Source organism: Arachis ipaensis, chromosome B6, assembly GCF_059453495.1.
Source record: "Arachis ipaensis isolate K30076 ecotype BB chromosome B6, ASM5945349v1, whole genome shotgun sequence".
Lineage (NCBI taxonomy): Eukaryota > Viridiplantae > Streptophyta > Magnoliopsida > Fabales > Fabaceae > Arachis > Arachis ipaensis.
Genome location: NC_142441.1, coordinates 44,180,190 through 44,186,600, shown reverse-complemented (window position 1 = coordinate 44,186,600; position 6,411 = coordinate 44,180,190). Strand labels below are relative to the sequence as shown.

At 38.6% G+C, this 6,411-nt stretch overlaps 1 non-coding gene across 1 annotated transcript; it reads right to left on the bottom strand.

Annotated features, from left to right (window-relative positions):
* Positions 1-4,110: 4,110 nt before the first annotated feature.
* Positions 4,111-4,218, bottom strand: LOC148555357 (small nucleolar RNA R71). The gene has a single exon (XR_015887181.1). It is a non-coding gene; the product is annotated as a small nucleolar RNA R71 (small nucleolar RNA).
* Between the last annotated feature and the right edge of the window lie 2,193 nt (positions 4,219-6,411).

Genomic DNA, 6,411 nt, shown 5'->3' with positions numbered 1-6,411 from the left:
TTTGGTCCTCTCTAATTTTATGGAGGATAATGGAGTGCTCTTAGTGCTCAATCCCTAGCTGCCCCATGTTAGAACTCAATTCTCCTAAAGAAGTGTTGAGTTGCTCCCAGTAGTTGTGTGGAGGAAAATGCATCCCTTGAGGCATCTCAGGGATTTCTTGATGAGGAATTTCCTCATACTCTTGTTGAGGTCCATGAGTGGACTCTCTTGTTTTCTCCATTCTCTTCTTAGTGATGGGTGATGAGCGGATAATTTATACGCTTTTTGACATTATTTTTAGTATGTTTTTAGTATATTTTAGTTAGTTTTTATTATGTTTTTATTAGTTTTTAAATAAAAATCACATTTCTGGACTTTACTATGAGTTTGTGTGTTTTTCTATGATTTCAGGTATTTTCTGGCTGAAATTGAGGGACCTGAGCAAAAATCTGATTCAGAGGCTGAAAAAGGACTGCAGATGCTGTTGGATTCTGACCTCCCTACACTCGAAGTGAATTTTCTGGAGCTACCGAAGCCCAATTGGCGCGCTCTCAATTGCGTTATAAGGTAGACATCCTGGGCTTTCCAGCAATATATAATAGTCAATACTTTGCCCAAGATTTGATGGCCCAAATCGGTATTCCAAGTCAGCATAGAAATTTTGGCATCAAAACGCCAGAACTGGCATAAAAGCTGGAGTTAAACGCCCAAACTGGCACAAAAGCTGGCGTTTAACTCCAAGAAAAGTCTCTACACGTGAAAGCTTCAATGTTCAGCCCAAGCACACACCAAGTGGGCCCGGAAGAAGATTTCTGCATTAATTACTTATTTTTGTAAACCCTAGGCTACTAGTTCTCTATAAATAGGACCTTTTGCTATTGTATTTTCATCTTGGTTCTTATGGTTCCCTCTCTAGGGCCAAAGCCAATAATCACCATTATCACTTTTGTATTTTCAACGGTGGAGTTTCTACACACCATAGATTAAGGTGTGGAGCTCTGCTGTTCTTCATGAATTAATGCAAAGTACTATTATTTTTCTATTCAACTCAAGCCTATTTCTGTTCTAAGATATCCATTCATTCTTCAACATGATGAATGTGATGATCCGTGACACTCATCACCATTTTCACCTTTGAATGCGTGCCTGACAACCACTTCCGTTCTACATGCAATCAAGCTTGAATGTGTATCTCTTGGGTTTCTAATCTAAGACTAAAACCTTCGTGGTATAGGCTAGAATCATTGGTGGTCATTCTTGAGATCCGGAAAGTCTAAACCTTGTCTGTGGTATTCCGAGTAGGATCTGGGAAGGGACGACTGTGACGAGCTTCAAACTCGCAAGTGTTGGGCGTGTGACAGACGCAAAAGGATCAATGGATCCTATTCCAACATGATCGAGAACCGACAGATGATTAGCCTTGCGGTGACAGCGCATTTGGAACATTTTCACTGAGAGGACGGGAAGTAGCCATTGACAACGATGATGCCCAACATAAAGCTTGCCATGGTAAGGAGTATGAATGATTGGATGAAGGCAATAGGAAAGCAGAAGATTAGGAGGGACAAAGCATCTTCATACGCTTATCTGAAATTCTCACAATTGAATTACATAAGTATCTCTATCCTATTTTATATTTTATTCATCTTTTAATTATCAATTCTCCATAACCATTTGAATCCGCCTGACTGAGATTTACAAGATGACCATAGCTTGCTTCAAGCTGACAGTCTTCGTGGGATCGACCTTTACTCACGTAAGGTTTATTACTTGGACGACCCAGTGCACTTGCTGGTTAGTTGTGCGGAGTTGTGATAAAGAATTGAGATTACAATTGTGTGTACTAAGTTGTTGGCGCCATTGATGATTACAATTTCGTGCACCAAGTTTTTGGTGCCGTTGCCGGGGATTGGTCGAGTTTGGACAACTGACGGTTCATCTTGTTGCTTAGATTAGGTAATTTTATTTTATGTTTAAGCTTTTTACTTTTTATTTTTGTAAAAAAATTTTCAAAAATACAAAAAAAATTTCTATTCTGTTCTTCAGAGTTTTTAAGAATGGATTCTAGAATTTCATGATGATTTGTTTAAGTCTGGCTGGCTGAGAAGCCGTGTCTAATCTTTTGGACCGAGGTTTCAACTTCTCATCACAAGAGCTTGTTGATTTCTATCAATTTTGCTGTTGAAATTAATGATCTGCTAAAGCTTGGCTGGCCATTGGCCATGTCTAGTGTTTTGGACCGAAGCTTTCATTGAAAGCTTGGCTGGCTAGTAAGCCATGTCTAATTCCTGGACCGAAGTTTTTAGACTAACATTGCATGATTCCTGGAATTCTTATTAAAAATTTTGAATCTCTTTATTTTCTTTTTCATATAATTTTCGAAAAATCACAAAAAAAATTATAAAATCTTAAAATCAAAAATATTTTATGTTTCTTGTTTGAGTCAAGTGTCAATTTTTAAGTTTGGTGTCAATTGCATGTCTTTATTCTTCTTGCATTTTTCAAATATATGCAATATGTTCTTCATTAATCTTCAAGTTGTTCTTGATTATTCCAGTGCTCTGATCTTTAATTTCTCTTATTTTGTGTCTTTTGTTGTTTCTCACATGCATTTTTAAATTGTTATAGTCCTTATTCTGAGTTTGGTGTCTTGCATGCATTGTTTATTTGATCTTAGTTGCATTTTTTTAATTGTGTCTTTTCAAGTCAATAACACAGAGAATTGAAGATTCAGAACATTCAGCAGAGGAATTACACAGAAAAAGCTGGGCGTTCAAAACGCCCAGTGAAGAAGGAAAACTGGCGTTTAAACGCCAGCCAGGGTACCTGGCTGGGCGTTAAACGCCCAAAAAGTTAGCATTTTGGGCGTTAAACGCCAGAATGGATGCCATTCTGGGCGTTTAATGCCAGGAGGACGCTAGAGGAAAGATTTTGTTTTTAATTCAAATCCTTTTCAAATTTTCATAATTTTTCAAAATCAAATTTTTTCAAATCATATCTTTTCAATCATATCTTTTCAAAATCAATTTCTTTTCAATTTTTTTATTTATTACTATTTTCGAAAATCCTTGCTACAATTAGTGATTTAATTCAAAATTTTCAAGTTGTTACTTGCCTATTAAGAAATGATCAAAAGTTTTAATTCTAGAATCATATCTTTTAATTTCTTGTTGGTCAAGTAATCAACTTTAATTTTAAAAACTTTCTTCTTTTTAATTTGATTCTTAATCATATCTTCTCAATCATATCTTTTCAATCACATCTTTTTCAAAATTCAGTTTCAATCATATCTTTTTGATTTCTAATTTCAAAATTTTTTTCAAAAATCACTTAATTTCTTTCCCAAATTTTTAAAATTGCTCTTATTATTTCAAAATCTTTTTACTTTATTTTTGAAAATTCTTTCCCTCTTCCCACATCCTTCTATTTATGGACTAACACTCCTCCTCAATGTATAATTCGAACTCTGTCCCTCTTGATAAGTTTGAATTCCTTCTTCTCTACCTTCTCCTTCTATTCTTCTTTACCTCTGACACCTCAAAGAATCTCTATACTGTGACATAGAGGATTCCATATTTTCTTCTCTTCTCTTTTTATATGATCAGGAGCAAGGATAAAGGCATTCTTGTTGAAGTTGATCCTGAACCTGAAAGGACCTTGAAAAGAAAGCTAAGAGAAGCTAAAGTACAACTCTCTGTAGAGGACCAAACAAAACTTTTCAAACAAGAAGAAGCCAAGGCAGCCGAAAACAACAACAATGCAAGGAAGGTGCTTGGTGACTTTACTGCACCTACTCCTGACTTCTATGGGAGAAGCATCTCAATCCCTGCCATTGGAGCAAACAACTTTGAGCTTAAGCCTCAATTAGTTTCTCTGATGCAACAGAATTGCAAGTTTCGTCGACTTCCATTGCAAGATCCTCATCAGGTCTTAGCTGAATTCTTGCAAATCTGTGACACTGTCAAGACCAATGGGGTTGATCCCGAGGTCTATAAACTTATGCCTTTTCCCTTTGCTGTAAGAGACAGAGCTAGAACATGGTTGGATTCACAGCCCAAAGATAGCCTGAACTCCTGGGAAAAGCTAGTCAATGCCTTCTTGGCAAAGTTTTTTCCACCTCAAAAATTGAGCAAGCTTAGAATGGAAGTCCAAACCTTCAGACAGAAGGAAGGTGAATCCCTCTATGAAGCTTGGGAAAGATACAAGCAATTGATCAGAAGGTGTCCTTCTGACATGCTTTCAGAATGGAGCATCATAGGTATTTTCTATGATGGTCTATCTGAACTGTCCAAGATGTCATTGGACAGCTCTGCTGGAGGATCTCTTCGTCTGAAGAAGACGCCTGCAGAAGCTCAAAAACCCATTGAAATGGTTGCAAATAACCAATTCATGTACACTTCTGAAAGGAATCCTGTGAATAATGGGACAAGTCAGAAGAAAGGAGTTCTTGAGATTAATACTTTGAATGCCATATTGGCTCAGAACAAAATATTGACTCAGCAAGTCAATATGATTTCTCAAAGTCTGTCTGGAATGCAAGCAGCAACAGGCAGTACCAAAGAAGCTTCATCTGAAGAAGAAGCTTATGATCCTGAGAACCTAGCAATGGAAAAGGTAAATTACATGGGAGAACCCTATGGAAATACCTATAATCTTTCATGGAAAAATCATCCAAACCTCTCATGGAAGGACCAACAGAGGCCTCAACAAGGCTTCAACAACACTAATGGTGGAAGAAATAGGTTTACCAATAGCAAGCCTTTTCATCATCTTCTCAGCAACAAATAGAGAATTCTAAGCAGAGCCACTCTTACTTAGCAATTGTAGTCTCTGATCTAATTAAAACCACTCAAAGTTTCATGACTGAAAAAAGGTCCTCCATTAGAAATTTGGAGGCACAAGTGGGTCAGCTGAGCAAGAAAGTTACTAAACTCCCTCCTAGTACTCTTCCAAGCAATACAGAAGAGAATCCAAAAGGAGAGTGCAAGACCATCAAATAACCCACACGGCCGAACCTGGAGAGGAGGAAGAGGCAGTGATTTCCACTGAGGAAGACCTCAATGGACGTCCACTGGCCTCCAAGGAGTTTCCTAATAAGAAACCATGGGAATCTGAGGCTCACACTGAGACCATAGAGATTCCATTGAATTTACTTTTGCCATTCATGAGCTCTGATGAATATTCATCCTCTGAAGAGAATGAAGATGTTACTGAAGAACAAGTTGCTAAGTACTTTGGAGCAATCATGAAGCTAAATGCCAAGCTATTTGGTAATGAGACTTGGGAAGATGAACCCCCCTTGCTCAACAAAGAACTGGATGACTTGACTAGGCAGAAATTACCTCTGAAGAGACAAGATCCTGGAAAGTTCTCAATACCTTGTACCATAGGCATCATGACCTTTGAGAAGGCTCTGTGTGACCTAGGGTCAAGTATAAGCCTCATGCATCTCTCTGTGATGGAGAAGCTAGGAATCCTTGAGGTACAAGCTGCAAGAATTTTACTAGAGATTGCAGACAATTCAGAAAAACAAGCTTATGGACTTGTAGAGGATGTCTTAGTAAATGTTGAAGGCCACTACATCCCTGCTGATTTTATAATCCTAGATACTGGGAAGTGTATAGATGAATCCATCATCCTTGGCAGACCCTTCCTAGCCACAGCAAAAGCTGTGATTGATGTTGACAGAGGAGAATTGGTCTTTCAAGTGAATAAGGACCCCCTTGTGTTTAAAGCTCAAGGATCTCCCTCTGTAACCATGGAGAGGAAGCATGAAAAGCTTCTCTCAATGCAGAGTCAAACAAAATCCCCACATTCAAACTCTAAGTTTGGTGTTGGGAGGCCATAACCAAACTCTAAGTTTGGTGTTGAGAGGCCATCATCATGCTCTGAGTATCTCTGAGGCTCCATGAGAGCCCACTGTCAAGCTATTGACATTAAAGAAGCGCTTGTTGGGAGGAAACCCAATTTTACTTATCTATGTTATATTTCTATTTTCCATTGTTATTTTATGTTTTCTATAGGTTGATGATCATATGAAGTCACAAAAACAATTGAAAAAGCAAAAACAAACTGAAAAACAGAATGAAAAACGGCACACCCTGGAGGAGAAGCCTACTGGCATTTAAACGCCAGTAAGGGCAGCAGAATGGGCGTTAAACGCCCAGTCTGGCACTATTCTGGGCGTTTAACGCCAGAAATGGGCACCAGACTGGCGTTTAACGCCAAAAAAGGGCAAGAAGCTGGCGTTAAACGCCAGAAATAGGCAGCAACCTGGCGTTTAACGCCAGGATTGGCAGCAGAGGGCATTTTGCACGCCTAATTGGTGTAGGGATGAGAAATCCTTGACACCTCAGGATCTGTGGACCCCACAGGATCCCCACCAACCTCAACTCACTCTCTCTTCTTCACACCTTTTCATAATACTCTTCC